Here is a 16,601-nt window from a genome sequence, read left to right on the forward strand (position 1 = left end):
TGCAGTTAAGTGAAAAGAGGGAAGTAATTTGGACTCTTTGGCTGTGCCCCATTTTTTTTTTTGGGCACAGGTGGCGCCACTGAGTGTCCAGCATGCAGCAGACGATCCAGCAAGAACTTTGGACTGGTTAAGGTTAGTAAAAATGACATGTCCAGGCGTAAGTAAGAAATAGGCTAAGTGAATCAAGGGATGATAAGTTCCTAACTCTGGGCAGGAAAGGGCTAGACTCGTGAAACCAACGTGTGTGGATAGCTGAGGACCTAAGCTTTCCAACGATACCGAGTCCGACCCAACTTTCTCAAGATAAGGGGGCGTGGCCTCGAAAAGAAGGGCGAAATCGGCTGTATCTCAAGAACGGTAAGTCAGAAAAATACGAGCCACACACCATCGTGTTCAGCGTGGTCGAATTATGGGGGAAAGCCGTCGGGTCCGACAGTGTCCGACCTTCCCTCGGCGAGTTATGGCCGAAAACGCACCTAGGCGGGCCAAAGTGGGCCAAAATTGGCCTCCACATGCTCCCAGGCTCATATCTCTGGCTAGGAATGTGCTAGAGACGCGGGGAAAAGTTCTACGGAAAGCTACGGACCTCAGCTATCCAGAAAAACAAAGTCCGACGTCACTTTCTATATTTCCGCTAGTAGTTTTTTGCAGTTAAGTGAAAAGAGGGAAGTAATTTGGACTCTTTGGCTGTGCCCCATTTTTTTTTTTGGGCACAGGTGGCGCCACTGAGTGTCCAGCATGCAGCAGACGATCCAGCAAGAACTTTGGACTGGTTAAGGTTAGTAAAAATGACATGTGCAGGTGTAAGTAAGAAATAGGCTAAGTGAATCAAGGGATGATAAGTTCCTAACTCTGGGCAGGAAAGGGCTAGACTCGTGAAACCAACGTGTGTGGATAGCTGAGGACCTAAGCTTTCCAACGATACCGAGTCCGACCCAACTTTCTCAAGATAAGGGGGCGTGGCCTCGAAAAGAAGGGCGAAATCGGCTGTATCTCAAGAACGGTAAGTCAGAAAAATACGAGCCACACACCATCGTGTTCAGCGTGGTCGAATTATGGGGGAAAGCCGTCGGGTCCGACAGTGTCCGACCTTCCCTCGGCGAGTTATGGCCGAAAACGCACCTAGGCGGGCCAAAGTGGGCCAAAATTGGCCTCCACATGCTCCCAGGCTCATATCTCTGGCTAGGAATGTGCTAGAGACGCGGGGAAAAGTTCTACGGAAAGCTACGGACCTCAGCTATCCAGAAAAACAAAGTCCGACGTCACTTTCTATATTTCCGCTAGTAGTTTTTTGCAGTTAACTCATTGAGTGCCAACCACGTAATTTCTCGTTTTTCGTTCCCATGCGTTGAGTGCCAAAAACGAAATTTTTCGTTTTTTGCTTTTTTTTTAAATTATGAAAATAGACACTTTAATACACATTATATGTAAATTTGGGGACTCTACGACGAGGAGAACTGAAATAGATGACGATCAAAGTCACATGACAGCTCATGATCTGGAAGTTTTTATCATAACTCAGCTTCTGCAAACGGAGTTCTGCATGTGGATGCAGCAGCTGCGCCGCAGCTGCTCCGCTCTCACCCGCGAGGCTGCAGCAGCTGGGAGCTGAACCAGGAAGCTCTCAGCCGACTGTCCCGCCCGGTCTTCATCTGGAGCAACACCGTGTCCTCCCCAAAGTCCTCCCGCGGTAAAATCTGATGGTCTCTGGACCAAAGCAGACCGGCACCACCGACCCGTACCACAGACGGACCGCGACCACCGGCGGGACCGGTGTTCGCGGTCCGCTGTGGCCGGCAGAGCCTCACGTTCCGCGGCGAGAGGCTGTGACACGGAACGGTGCGTCTGTGTTATTGCTGTTTAGTGGCGCCCCCCCCCGCCCCCGATGGTGGTTTTGTGAATAGAACAACAATTGTTGTATATATTTATCTTATACGAGCCCTTTGATCCAGAAATGCGAGTGTCTGAAGAGCGACAGACACAAACAGCGCACCTTTCATAAAAGACGCTCTATCTCCTTTTCTAGAAAAAAAGGAGGGATTTTGGTGAAACCCAGCCATGTTTAGCTTGACTTTTCTCAGGAACGGAGGCACGTAGAAACAAACGGTTTGTGGCCATTTGAAGGATAAAGTTAAACCTTTCAAATGAGCTACAGTATGTGTTGGTGGCAATAATATAGAATACACTATGGCTCTAAAATAAAAAGTCAAATATGGTCTAATTTGCCGGTACACTTGACTAAAACTTTGGAAAGGAGCGCGGCACTCAATGAGTTAAGTGAAAAGAGGGAAGTAATTTGGACTCTTTGGCTGTGCCCCATTTTTTTTTTGGGCACAGGTGGCGCCACTGAGTGTCCAGCATGCAGCAGACGATCCAGCAAGAACTTTGGACTGGTTAAGGTTAGAAAAAATGACATGTGCAGGCGTAAGTAAGAAATAGGCTAAGTGAATCAAGGGATGATAAGTTCCTAACTCTGGGCAGGAAAGGGCTAGACTCGTGAAACCAACGTGTGTGGATAGCTGAGGACCTAAGCTTTCCAACGATACCGAGTCCGACCCAACTTTCTCAAGATAAGGGGGCGTGGCCTCGAAAAGAAGGGCGAAATCGGCTGTATCTCAAGAACGGTAAGTCAGAAAAATACGAGCCACACACCATCGTGTTCAGCGTGGTCGAATTATGGGGGAAAGCCGTCGGGTCCGACAGTGTCCGACCTTCCCTCGGCGAGTTATGGCCGAAAACGCACCTAGGCGGGCCAAAGTGGGCCAAAATTGGCCTCCACATGCTCCCAGGCTCATATCTCTGGCTAGGAATGTGCTAGAGACGCGGGGAAAAGTTCTACGGAAAGCTACGGACCTCAGCTATCCAGAAAAACAAAGTCCGACGTCACTTTCTATATTTCCGCTAGTAGTTTTTTGCAGTTAAGTGAAAAGAGGGAAGTAATTTGGACTCTTTGGCTGTGCCCCATTTTTTTTTTTGGGCACAGGTGGCGCCACTGAGTGTCCAGCATGCAGCAGACGATCCAGCAAGAACTTTGGACTGGTTAAGGTTAGAAAAAATGACATGTGCAGGTGTAAGTAAGAAATAGGCTAAGTGAATCAAGGGATGATAAGTTCCTAACTCTGGGCAGGAAAGGGCTAGACTCGTGAAACCAACGTGTGTGGATAGCTGAGGACCTAAGCTTTCCAACGATACCGAGTCCGACCCAACTTTCTCAAGATAAGGGGGCGTGGCCTCGAAAAGAAGGGCGAAATCGGCTGTATCTCAAGAACGGTAAGTCAGAAAAATACGAGCCACACACCATCGTGTTCAGCGTGGTCGAATTATGGGGGAAAGCCGTCGGGTCCGACAGTGTCCGACCTTCCCTCGGCGAGTTATGGCCGAAAACGCACCTAGGCGGGCCAAAGTGGGCCAAAATTGGCCTCCACATGCTCCCAGGCTCATATCTCTGGCTAGGAATGTGCTAGAGACGCGGGGAAAAGTTCTACGGAAAGCTACGGACCTCAGCTATCCAGAAAAACAAAGTCCGACGTCACTTTCTATATTTCCGCTAGTAGTTTTTTGCAGTTAAGTGAAAAGAGGGAAGTAATTTGGACTCTTTGGCTGTGCCCCATTTTTTTTTTTGGGCACAGGTGGCGCCACTGAGTGTCCAGCATGCAGCAGACGATCCAGCAAGAACTTTGGACTGGTTAAGGTTAGTAAAAATGACATGTCCAGGCGTAAGTAAGAAATAGGCTAAGTGAATCAAGGGATGATAAGTTCCTAACTCTGGGCAGGAAAGGGCTAGACTCGTGAAACCAACGTGTGTGGATAGCTGAGGACCTAAGCTTTCCAACGATACCGAGTCCGACCCAACTTTCTCAAGATAAGGGGGCGTGGCCTCGAAAAGAAGGGCGAAATCGGCTGTATCTCAAGAACGGTAAGTCAGAAAAATACGAGCCACACACCATCGTGTTCAGCGTGGTCGAATTATGGGGGAAAGCCATCGGGTCCGACAGTGTCCGACCTTCCCTCGGCGAGTTATGGCCGAAAACGCACCTAGGCGGGCCAAAGTGGGCCAAAATTGGCCTCCACATGCTCCCAGGCTCATATCTCTGGCTAGGAATGTGCTAGAGACGCGGGGAAAAGTTCTACGGAAAGCTACGGACCTCAGCTATCCAGAAAAACAAAGTCCGACGTCACTTTCTATATTTCCGCTAGTAGTTTTTTGCAGTTAAGTGAAAAGAGGGAAGTAATTTGGACTCTTTGGCTGAGCCCCATTTTTTTTTTTGGGCACAGGTGGCGCCACTGAGTGTCCAGCATGCAGCAGACGATCCAGCAAGAACTTTGGACTGGTTAAGGTTAGTAAAAATGACATGTGCAGGTGTAAGTAAGAAATAGGCTAAGTGAATCAAGGGATGATAAGTTCCTAACTCTGGGCAGGAAAGTGCTAGACTCGTGAAACCAAAGTGTGTGGATAGCTGAGGACCTAAGCTTTCCAACGATACCGAGTCCGACCCAACTTTCTCAAGATAAGGGGGCGTGGCCTCGAAAAGAAGGGCGAAATCGGCTGTATCTCAAGAACGGTAAGTCAGAAAAATACGAGCCACACACCATCGTGTTCAGCGTGGTCGAATTATGGGGGAAAGCCGTCGGGTCCGACAGTGTCCGACCTTCCCTCGGCGAGTTATGGCCGAAAACGCACCTAGGCGGGCCAAAGTGGGCCAAAATTGGCCTCCACATGCTCCCAGGCTCATATCTCTGGCTAGGAATGTGCTAGAGACGCGGGGAAAAGTTCTACGGAAAGCTACGGACCTCAGCTATCCAGAAAAACAAAGTCCGACGTCACTTTCTATATTTCCGCTAGTAGTTTTTTGCAGTTAAGTGAAAAGAGGGAAGTAATTTGGACTCTTTGGCTGTGCCCCATTTTTTTTTGGGGGCACAGGTGGCGCCACTGAGTGTCCAGCATGCAGCAGACGATCCAGCAAGAACTTTGGACTGGTTAAGGTTAGTAAAAATGACATGTGCAGGTGTAAGTAAGAAATAGGCTAAGTGAATCAAGGGATGATAAGTTCCTAACTCTGGGCAGGAAAGTGCTAGACTCGTGAAACCAACGTGTGTGGATAGCTGAGGACCTAAGCTTTCCAACGATACCGAGTCCGACCCAACTTTCTCAAGATAAGGGGGCGTGGCCTCGAAAAGAAGGGCGAAATCGGCTGTATCTCAAGAACGGTAAGTCAGAAAAATACGAGCCACACACCATCGTGTTCAGCGTGGTCGAATTATGGGGGAAAGCCGTCGGGTCCGACAGTGTCCGACCTTCCCTCGGCGAGTTATGGCCGAAAACGCACCTAGGCGGGCCAAAGTGGGCCAAAATTGGCCTCCACATGCTCCCAGGCTCATATCTCTGGCTAGGAATGTGCTAGAGACGCGGGGAAAAGTTCTACGGAAAGCTACGGACCTCAGCTATCCAGAAAAACAAAGTCCGACGTCACTTTCTATATTTCCGCTAGTAGTTTTTTGCAGTTAAGTGAAAAGAGGGAAGTAATTTGGACTCTTTGGCTGTGCCCCATTTTTTTTTTTGGGCACAGGTGGCGCCACTGAGTGTCCAGCATGCAGCAGACGATCCAGCAAGAACTTTGGACTGGTTAAGGTTAGTAAAAATGACATGTCCAGGCGTAAGTAAGAAATAGGCTAAGTGAATCAAGGGATGATAAGTTCCTAACTCTGGGCAGGAAAGGGCTAGACTCGTGAAACCAACGTGTGTGGATAGCTGAGGACCTAAGCTTTCCAACGATACCGAGTCCGACCCAACTTTCTCAAGATAAGGGGGCGTGGCCTCGAAAAGAAGGGCGAAATCGGCTGTATCTCAAGAACGGTAAGTCGGAAAAATACGAGCCACACACCATCGTGTTCAGCGTGGTCGAATTATGGGGGAAAGCCGTCGGGTCCGACAGTGTCCGACCTTCCCTCGGCGAGTTATGGCCGAAAACGCACCTAGGCGGGCCAAAGTGGGCCAAAATTGGCTTCCACATGCTCCCAGGCTCATATCTCTGGCTAGGAATGTGCTAGAGACGCGGGGAAAAGTTCTACGGAAAGCTACGGACCTCAGCTATCCAGAAAAACAAAGTCCGACGTCACTTTCGATATTTCCGCTAGTAGTTTTTTGCAGTTAAGTGAAAAGAGGGAAGTAATTTGGACTCTTTGGCTGTGCCCCATTTTTTTTTTTTGGGCACAGGTGGCGCCACTGAGTGTCCAGCATGCAGCAGACGATCCAGCAAGAACTTTGGACTGGTTAAGGTTAGTAAAAATGACATGTGCAGGTGTAAGTAAGAAATAGGCTAAGTGAATCAAGGGATGATAAGTTCCTAACTCTGGGCAGGAAAGGGCTAGACTCGTGAAACCAACGTGTGTGGATAGCTGAGGACCTAAGCTTTCCAACGATACCGAGTCCGACCCAACTTTCTCAAGATAAGGGGGCGTGGCCTCGAAAAGAAGGGCGAAATCGGCTGTATCTCAAGAACGGTAAGTCAGAAAAATACGAGCCACACACCATCGTGTTCAGCGTGGTCGAATTATGGGGGAAAGCCGTCGGGTCCGACAGTGTCCGACCTTCCCTCGGCGAGTTATGGCCGAAAACGCACCTAGGCGGGCCAAAGTGGGCCAAAATTGGCCTCCACATGCTCCCAGGCTCATATCTCTGGCTAGGAATGTGCTAGAGACGCGGGGAAAAGTTCTACGGAAAGCTACGGACCTCAGCTATCCAGAAAAACAAAGTCCGACGTCACTTTCTATATTTCCGCTAGTAGTTTTTTGCAGTTAAGTGAAAAGAGGGAAGTAATTTGGACTCTTTGGCTGTGCCCCATTTTTTTTTTGGGCACAGGTGGCGCCACTGAGTGTCCAGCATGCAGCAGACGATCCAGCAAGAACTTTGGACTGGTTAAGGTTAGTAAAAATGACATGTCCAGGCGTAAGTAAGAAATAGGCTAAGTGAATCAAGGGATGATAAGTTCCTAACTCTGGGCAGGAAAGGGCTAGACTCGTGAAACCAACGTGTGTGGATAGCTGAGGACCTAAGCTTTCCAACGATACCGAGTCCGACCCAACTTTCTCAAGATAAGGGGGCGTGGCCTCGAAAAGAAGGGCGAAATCGGCTGTATCTCAAGAACGGTAAGTCAGAAAAATACGAGCCACACACCATCGTGTTTCAGCGTGGTCGAATTATGGGGGAAAGCCGTCGGGTCCGACAGTGTCCGACCTTCCCTCGGCGAGTTATGGCCGAAAACGCACCTAGGCGGGCCAAAGTGGGCCAAAATTGGCCTCCACATGCTCCCAGGCTCATATCTCTGGCTAGGAATGTGCTAGAGACGCGGGGAAAAGTTCTACGGAAAGCTACGGACCTCAGCTATCCAGAAAAACAAAGTCCGACGTCACTTTCTATATTTCCGCTAGTAGTTTTTTGCAGTTAAGTGAAAAGAGGGAAGTAATTTGGACTCTTTGGCTGTGCCCCATTTTTTTTTTTGGGCACAGGTGGCGCCACTGAGTGTCCAGCATGCAGCAGACGATCCAGCAAGAACTTTGGACTGGTTAAGGTTAGTAAAAATGACATGTCCAGGCGTAAGTAAGAAATAGGCTAAGTGAATCAAGGGATGATAAGTTCCTAACTCTGGGCAGGAAAGGGCTAGACTCGTGAAACCAACGTGTGTGGATAGCTGAGGACCTAAGCTTTCCAACGATACCGAGTCCGACCCAACTTTCTCAAGATAAGGGGGCGTGGCCTCGAAAAGAAGGGCGAAATCGGCTGTATCTCAAGAACGGTAAGTCAGAAAAATACGAGCCACACACCATCGTGTTCAGCGTGGTCGAATTATGGGGGAAAGCCGTCGGGTCCGACAGTGTCCGACCTTCCCTCGGCGAGTTATGGCCGAAAACGCACCTAGGCGGGCCAAAGTGGGCCAAAATTGGCCTCCACATGCTCCCAGGCTCATATCTCTGGCTAGGAATGTGCTAGAGACGCGGGGAAAAGTTCTACGGAAAGCTACGGACCTCAGCTATCCAGAAAAACAAAGTCCGACGTCACTTTCGATATTTCCGCTAGTAGTTTTTTGCAGTTAAGTGAAAAGAGGGAAGTAATTTGGACTCTTTGGCTGTGCCCCATTTTTTTTTTTGGGCACAGGTGGCGCCACTGAGTGTCCAGCATGCAGCAGACGATCCAGCAAGAACTTTGGACTGGTTAAGGTTAGTAAAAATGACATGTCCAGGCGTAAGTAAGAAATAGGCTAAGTGAATCAAGGGATGATAAGTTCCTAACTCTGGGCAGGAAAGGGCTAGACTCGTGAAACCAACGTGTGTGGATAGCTGAGGACCTAAGCTTTCCAACGATACCGAGTCCGACCCAACTTTCTCAAGATAAGGGGGCGTGGCCTCGAAAAGAAGGGCGAAATCGGCTGTATCTCAAGAACGGTAAGTCAGAAAAATACGAGCCACACACCATCGTGTTCAGCGTGGTCGAATTATGGGGGAAAGCCGTCGGGTCCGACAGTGTCCGACCTTCCCTCGGCGAGTTATGGCCGAAAACGCACCTAGGCGGGCCAAAGTGGGCCAAAATTGGCCTCCACATGCTCCCAGGCTCATATCTCTGGCTAGGAATGTGCTAGAGACGCGGGGAAAAGTTCTACGGAAAGCTACGGACCTCAGCTATCCAGAAAAACAAAGTCCGACGTCACTTTCGATATTTCCGCTAGTAGTTTTTTGCAGTTAAGTGAAAAGAGGGAAGTAATTTGGACTCTTTGGCTGTGCCCCATTTTTTTTTTTGGGCACAGGTGGCGCCACTGAGTGTCCAGCATGCAGCAGACGATCCAGCAAGAACTTTGGACTGGTTAATGATTAACTTACTTTCTTCCCTCCCTCCTCCTACTACATTGATTATTGTGTTTGTTTAAAGTAAATATGAAAACATAATAAAAAGGCAAAACAATTGAAAAAGAGTAAACATATTCAATACACCAGACTCCAAAGTTAACATATACTATTTCTTATTACCTTATATAAGTTACAGCCTGAGCCAATTGTATTTTTTTTAATACAATCTTTACTCTCCTACAAACCCAACCCTAACCCTCTTCATTAATATGTCATTTATGTTACGACCCCATACAACCCCTATGCATTATTACGGGAGGGCAAACATAAGCACGGAGACAGAAGCTTGCAATGCACATAAGATTTATTGTTACAAAACTAGATGATGTAAATAAAACACAGGCGGAGCAATGGAAGCGGCTGGTCTGGCAGACAAAAGAACAAAGGAAAAGGAAAGGACGGCCACCGCAGCCAGCCCACGCAGGGCCGTCGGACGTGACACCGGCCTTCTACCCTACCCCAGCAAAACAGAACCTAATCCCTGAAAACGATAACCAAAACCGAATCAAAGTCTGCCAGCCAGCCGGGGAGAGATAGAGAAACCTCCGCCCTTATATGCGCGCAGCAGCAATCATACACCTGGATCTGGATGGAAAGAAGAGCACAGGGAGAGATTACTGCCAGGCCAGCAGAGGGGGGCAATGTAACAGTCTGAACGTAATACATTTGGGAGGAGAATGAGGAACCTTTATTTTCCAAACACAGACTATAATAGAATGATCATTCAAACAATCAGACATGACACCAGACTGGACTATTCTGTCAGGATTAGAGACAAGGATCCAGTCAAGCAGAGATGAGGATCTATAGTCAACTCTAGTGGGTTCATTAATGAGCTGTGTGAGATGTACACTATCAAACAAGTTTCTGTCCTTATGAGAAGAACGATGAAGCCAGTTACTGTTGAAGTCACCAAGAATGATTAGTTCATTATGCCTCCAAGAGAATTAATAGTAGATAAAATGCACATGGTAGAATCAGCAGGGGCTGAGGGAGGCCTGTAAATATTGCCAATTGTTAACCGTTTGTTTTCATGAAAAATTATATTGATGAAAAGACAGTCAAAGTTAACTGGCTCAACAGTAAGACTGATGTGACATGGACCTAAATTTGATGCGACATAGGCTTTTGTATTTATCTCCACTGTTTGGTCCTTTTCTCTCTGCTGTCCAGAGATGATTTCCTCTAATACTGCATCTCTTTGAGGTGCCACTCTTCCCTTTAACAAAAGGCCAGTGGTCGGATGCTGCGTTAGGGAGAAAAAGCTCATGAAATCTGACAGCCAGTTGGGAATATTACTCAAACCTCTGAGGCATGCACCTTTCAAATGAAACCAGGGAGAGAGAGAAAATGAAAGGTGGGAGGGAGAGCAAGGGAGGAGGGAAGTTTATGATGCGTTAAAATGATCCTGAGAACAGTATCCATTTATTCTCATGAAGCGACAAAACTCTCCCGTTTCCTTTTTCCCCTCCTGCCAAAGCCCTCCTCCCACTGTCATCTCAGGAGTCTGTTTTTCTGACTGTGCTTCTTTCTCTTTTGCTAAATAAAGTTTGAAGTCGGGAACAGGAACAAGACCATGCTTTTACAAAACAACAAATGAGCTGTTCATGTTTGCAAATATATAAAAAGAAACAGTGAGACATTAACCAGTGTCAAGGGAAACAATGATGAGCCATTTCTTAGTGTGGAGAACACCACCAACCGGTGCTTCTGACTGAAGGAAGTGTCATTTCAATTCAGTGATATAAACCAGTGCAGACCTTTATTTTTAAGACACATTTTCATGTTTGTCTTCACGCTGTGACATATTGTGGAGGTCATATATGGTAACTCTGATTTGTGTTGCACTGAGTCCAGGTGACACTTGCACCGACTATAATTAGTTTGGATGAGAACACAGTAGTTCCTTGAGAAATATTAAACATTCAGTGTTAGTATTAGCCATTGACATTCATCAGGAGTAACATTACAACTAAATAGTTGAAGAATTATTTTAGAAGAATCACAAACTGAATCACAAAAACATAAATAACAAGACTTTGTGCTCTCTCAAAGTGACTGTTTAACTGTTGAATTTGAAATGTTTTTAAATTGCTTATTGGGGTAGATGTTGCTTTATCCTTCTTCTACACAGTGGCCATAGACAGGTGGGTGTCATGTTAGATTAATAATTGGACCCCAGTGCAGATTTCGAGCAGGTCAAGCAGTGTGATAGTATTTAGTAGTGTTACCACAAAGAGAGAAGAACAATAGACCTTTTTCATGGCAGCCATTTTGACTTGAGATTGGTGGTGTTACTAATGATACAGATTAAGGTTCTGTTCAATTTAGTAGTTCTCAATGGGCCTGAATATTACAACCCAACCTGCAGGTTTTTAAGCCCGGACCTGACGGAGCCCGATACACCAGCATTAATTATCTGCCTGAACCCGGCCTGGCCTGAAAAAAAAAAAAGAGAAAAAAAAGTGGTGTGCTTTCTTTGCAGTGGGAGCTGGTGGTGCTGCAGCCGGTGACGCAGCACTCGTCTTCTGGTTCACGTCATCTGGCCCCTCTGGTACCGGTCCGCTAGCGGCCAGGAGTAAATGTACTGCTGTAAGCTACATTTGTCGTTTGATCAGCGGGCGCAATTGATTAAATTTTGGCCACAGAAGGTGCACCTTTGTGGAGATTTATCCCCCAACCAGCACAAGATGCAGAGTGGGATATTTGTCTGAGACTCACATGTGAACAAACAATTTACACCAGAAATGTGTCTTATGAGGGGGAAAAAGGAAGCCCGAGGTCCGACCTGACCCGTTGAAAACTCTACCATTTAGTGCAGCAGAGCCTTTCTAATGAGCCAACATGCACAATACCAGCACCCTGACTCTGGCCTGAATGGAATGGAAACTTAATTAGCATCATTGGTAACACCTGTATTTGTCCTATCTCATGTCAAAATGGCTGCCATGAAAAAAGTCTATTTGAGTGCAGAGCCGGGGTTTTCATTGTGAGCTTGATGAGTGATGAGAAACAGGTGGGCCAGGTAGCCATGTGTCACACCACACCCCTGCTGATAAGCACACACGCATGACGGTGTAACTCAGTAAAAGCTGATGCCCTTATTATCTGAGAATGTTCCTCAAAAATGGAGAAGTTGGACGACATTGAGCAGACATCAGAAATAAGATGAGGGAACTTGCCAGACTTGTTCTGATGGCAAGGACGTTCTCTTTTTGAAGGACTTGATCTGCCCAGGAAAATTCAACACAGTCCTTGAAGCTGTAAAACAGATGACCAGGTTTAATGAGTTAACAGATTCTCAGTGCCCTCAACAGCACTTGCACCATTCTCTTGTGAAAATGTCGTACACTTTATAAGATCATAATTTCTAGTTACAGTATGGAAAATTAAGTTCAATGATTTTGTACTATTTTGGGTTATGCGCTGTGTACAATTCTTTATGTTGTTGTGATCAGAAATTTAAGTGTACTGATTAATTTCAAATGTCTGTGATCTGATCCTATTGTATTAATGCGCGTGTATATATATATATATATATATATATATATATATATATATATATATATATTTTTTTTTTTTTTTTAAGGTAAAAGGGGTAGGGGTATATAAGCTTCAACCTACACCCTTTCGGTAAGCTTGATATACCGAAATAAATAAATTCATTCATTCATTCAAAGTGTCGTACATGTTGTAAGGAGAGGCTCTGCGTCAAGAGGATGATGATTTAAAGTCAATAGCAGAGCAATTTATCAAGTTGATTAAACTGGAATGGACAACACATGTGTCATCCAATGTCCTGAAAACCCTTTACCAGAAGAAATGGAACAGCCCCCAAATACTGCCTTTGTCAGAAGACAAGAATCTCACTGATCAACCATCAAAACAAAAATCATGGAGTGAGCTCTCTCAAGTCACTCTGACACATCCTGTTCAATCGCTGCTGTGAAGGAGAAGTTTCAAGAATGGAATCCAACAAGTACTTACAGTACAGAGGAAGACAACATGCTTGATGAAGGGAACAAGCAAAATGACTGATGAAGTTGTGGAGAGCATTTCACTATGTGAGAATCTCATCAGGGTATGGTATGGAGGTATGGGGGAAACTAGAGAAGAGGCTGGGATTTCCCCAACCAATCCCAACATTTTTGCCTGTCCATTTTATGGATCCCAAGAAAACATTTTTGGATGTGACAGCTTACAACGGTTGGCAGAAAGCTGTGGAGCTAAACATGAAATCTCACATCAACCAAAACTACGAAAGCATGTAGCCACGGTTTCACAGCTCTTAAACCTGCAAACTAATGAACTAGACCAGCTGGCAACTTTCATGGGACATGATATTGAGGTCCATATAGCGAGTTTTACAAACTACCCGAAGAAACACTCCAAATGGCAAGAGTCAGTAGACTTCTTTTTGCTCTGCAAGGTGGAATGGGTAAATTCAAAGGAAAATCGCTGGAGGACATCACACCAAACTGTAAGTAAAGGATTTCAAAAATGTATTTTTTATTAAATAAAGCAACCTGGATACTTGTAGAAAAAAAAAACGTATTTACTTAAAACATTTTGTTGCAGCTGAAGAGGAGTCCAGCAAATCAGATGCTGATGTCCAATCTGAGGGGACATCTACCAGATGTCAAAAAAGGTAAAAACATATTCTACTACTGTACATTTACTGTAGTAAGGACTGGCCAACATTGAGAAACCTTTAACAAACATGTTTGTTATGTTGGCCAGTGGCTCTGCCTATACTTCAATTGAGGCCACCTCATCAGACCAAAGCTTGCACCTGATGAGGCGTACCACTAGTTATAGGAGCCCCCCACAATACATTAACCAGTTAACGCACCACCCATGATTTTTTTGGTTGCTCACAGCCCTAACAGGATTAGCAGTTATGTCGGCTAGCCGCTAAGCTAACGTATGATGCGTACATACCTTTCAAGTCTTCCCTTTATCCACAGCTGATCTACAGTGACCATCTTATGACACAAGACCGTTTGTACAGCTTGCCAAGTACCCATGCTTGTGAAATATGAAATCCGCTTCCTTCTAACCTAAGTATTTTCCTCAATATGTCCATGTGTTTAGTCCAATGCGTAACGTAATACACACGGATCAAAACAAAAACTGGCCCTGTTGCACGGCGATCTGTGACTACATGTGACTGAATGTTTACATCCGTGAGGTCTTCCTGCTTCAAACGACACCCCTCAGTAGCCAATCGGTGGCGAGGATGAGCCGGGACATGTCTCGAAAGCCAATGAGGACACGTGACGATGAGACTGACAACGTGACTTTGATTGACAGCTGCTTGAGCCAATAGAAATTGTCCGTGAAATGAAGCCGATAACCTTTTAGCCAATAGTCTGAGGTTTTCAACGGTGTATGACACTACGCCATCACGTTTGGTTGCTGATAAACAAACCCCCGTGTATCCGACGTGCGCGCCACCCGCTCCGCCGCATAGAAATACACAATGCAGATAGGCGTATAGTTCTATAATCCACTGCTTTTAGGGGTGCGCCCTCTACTGCGCGCCAGGAATTTAGCGGTTGTATTTTTTTTGTTTCTTTTGGTCTTTTGACTTGAAATTTGGACTGCAGGAAGCCAAGACCTGTGGCTGTGGCCTAATTGTGTCTATAGCCTGCTGAGAGGTCCGTGGATGTCTGTACCCATGTCATTCTATAGGCAAACCTATGGGCGGGGAAACAATTTAATCATTCTAACCTTTGCCATTTTTGTCAGTAAAGTCACAGAATCAAAAAAACACCTTAACAGTAATCCTGAGAGTGTTACCTTTACAATGATACCAGGCACATCTCTGAATCTTAAACTATGTGGGATCTGTGCTGCTCACAACTTGGGCATGGCGTTATGGCAAAAAACATGAAAAATAGGGGCGCGCATTAAGAGGTTAAGAAGATCATGCTGGTGAATACGCCAAATTAATAAAAAGTCTGAAACTGAGTTTTGGTGTGTGGGCTCTGTCTTTCTGCACTGCTAAATGGAAAGTCTTGACATTTGTTGACCAGACTTGGTGTTATTTTTATTTATCCATTTTCTTTCTTCCTTCATTTACTTACAGGGAAATCCAAAGGCCCTGGTCAGAGACTGAGAGAGAAGTAATTGAACATAATTTCAGGGAGTTCCTATAAATATTTTTTTAGTGGAGATGACTGAATCATCCATCTACTGCAGCGAGAGAGAGCAAGTCGACTGACCCAATAAGGAGAAGAGATCGCCCCTGCACAGCTCAGATAAAACTCCACATTGGTGCAGGTGGTATCAGGAACAAAAACCATGGAAAAAGAAAAGAAGGTTCCACCGCACACAATGGGGTACATTCAATTAATTTATTGTTAAAAACAGTAACACTAAATGCTAGTATACAATATACACATGTCTAAATTTAGACAATATACACAATATACAATATACACATGTCTAAATTTAGACATGTGTATATTGTATACTAGCATTTATAGCAGCATTTGTACTTATTTGTGATGAGATGAGTTGAAGGCAGGCCAGCCCATGGCAAGCTGCGGCTGATTCCACTGATTGCCGGGAGAGCCTAGAAAAAAGCAGTGTCTGTACCTGACCCACAAGCCTGATAAAGCCCACAGGGCGAAACGTGTTGCTGCTGTTTTTAACAATAAATTAATTGAATGTATCCCATTGTGTGCGGTGGAACCTTCTTTTCTTTTTCCATGACCCAATATGGAGTTGAAGACAAAATGTGTAACAGAAGCCTGACAATGGCCGTCACTTCCTAACTGCTCCTTCAAATGTGGCCAACTAAGGCCGGGTTCAGACTAGATCGTCTGTCATGGTTGTCATGCCAAGTTTGCCGCCGCGCAGTGGCTCGGTTTTTTGTTTGGCTTATTGAATTTGGACTCTTGGTTTCTGTGTTTCCCTGTTAAGTTTAGTTCCTATTTTATTTTGAAGTTCTGTGTTGTCCTGTGTGATGGTCTGTGTCTTTCGTTTCCTGTTAGGTTCCTGTTTTAGTTTAAAGTCTTGTCCTGTCGTCCTGTGTGCTCCCTGCCCTTGATTACCTAATGTGTCTCACCTGTGTTAATTGCACCACCTGTGTCTCATTCCCTCATGTATTTAACCTCTGTGTCTCCCTTTGTCCTCGTCGGTTCAGTAGGTGCGTTTCCATTACCCCTTGAAATGCGCAAAACCTAAATATCGAAATTAAAAACTGGTAATGGAAACACCTACATTTCGAAAAAACTCTCAAATATCGCAAAAAAGTTTTTGCGCTCTCATGAGGTGGTTTTTGAGACGTATCGATACAAACGTGTATCGCAAAAGTGTAATGGAAACACTTTTTTCGCTTTTCTACACGTCACCGGCGTCACCGGAGTGTCCACGCTGTGTTGGTTTATGTAACTTGAGGGGACAAATGAACCACATGTTTATTGTAATGCATTGCTGACCTGGGCATTGTTTCTCAATAAATTAGAAAACCCTTTTCTATCGTTCCCCTTTTCCGTGCATGGTTGAAGGAGACTGGCTCACATCCACGCTCCCACTCCCTCCTGCGCCGACATGTCACCTTAAGTCACATAAACCAGTACGGGTGTGTGGACACACACACAACCATCAGCGCCTCATCACCGCTGGTGTTTAAAAAGCCGTTCTTTCTGCAGTCAGGTTAAAGCGCACATCCGCCGTGTTGGTAAACAAATAGT

The sequence above is a fragment of the Trachurus japonicus genome, chromosome 10 (genome assembly GCF_045865225.1).
Source record: "Trachurus japonicus isolate A0001 chromosome 10, Traja_1.0".
NCBI lineage: Eukaryota > Metazoa > Chordata > Actinopteri > Carangiformes > Carangidae > Trachurus > Trachurus japonicus.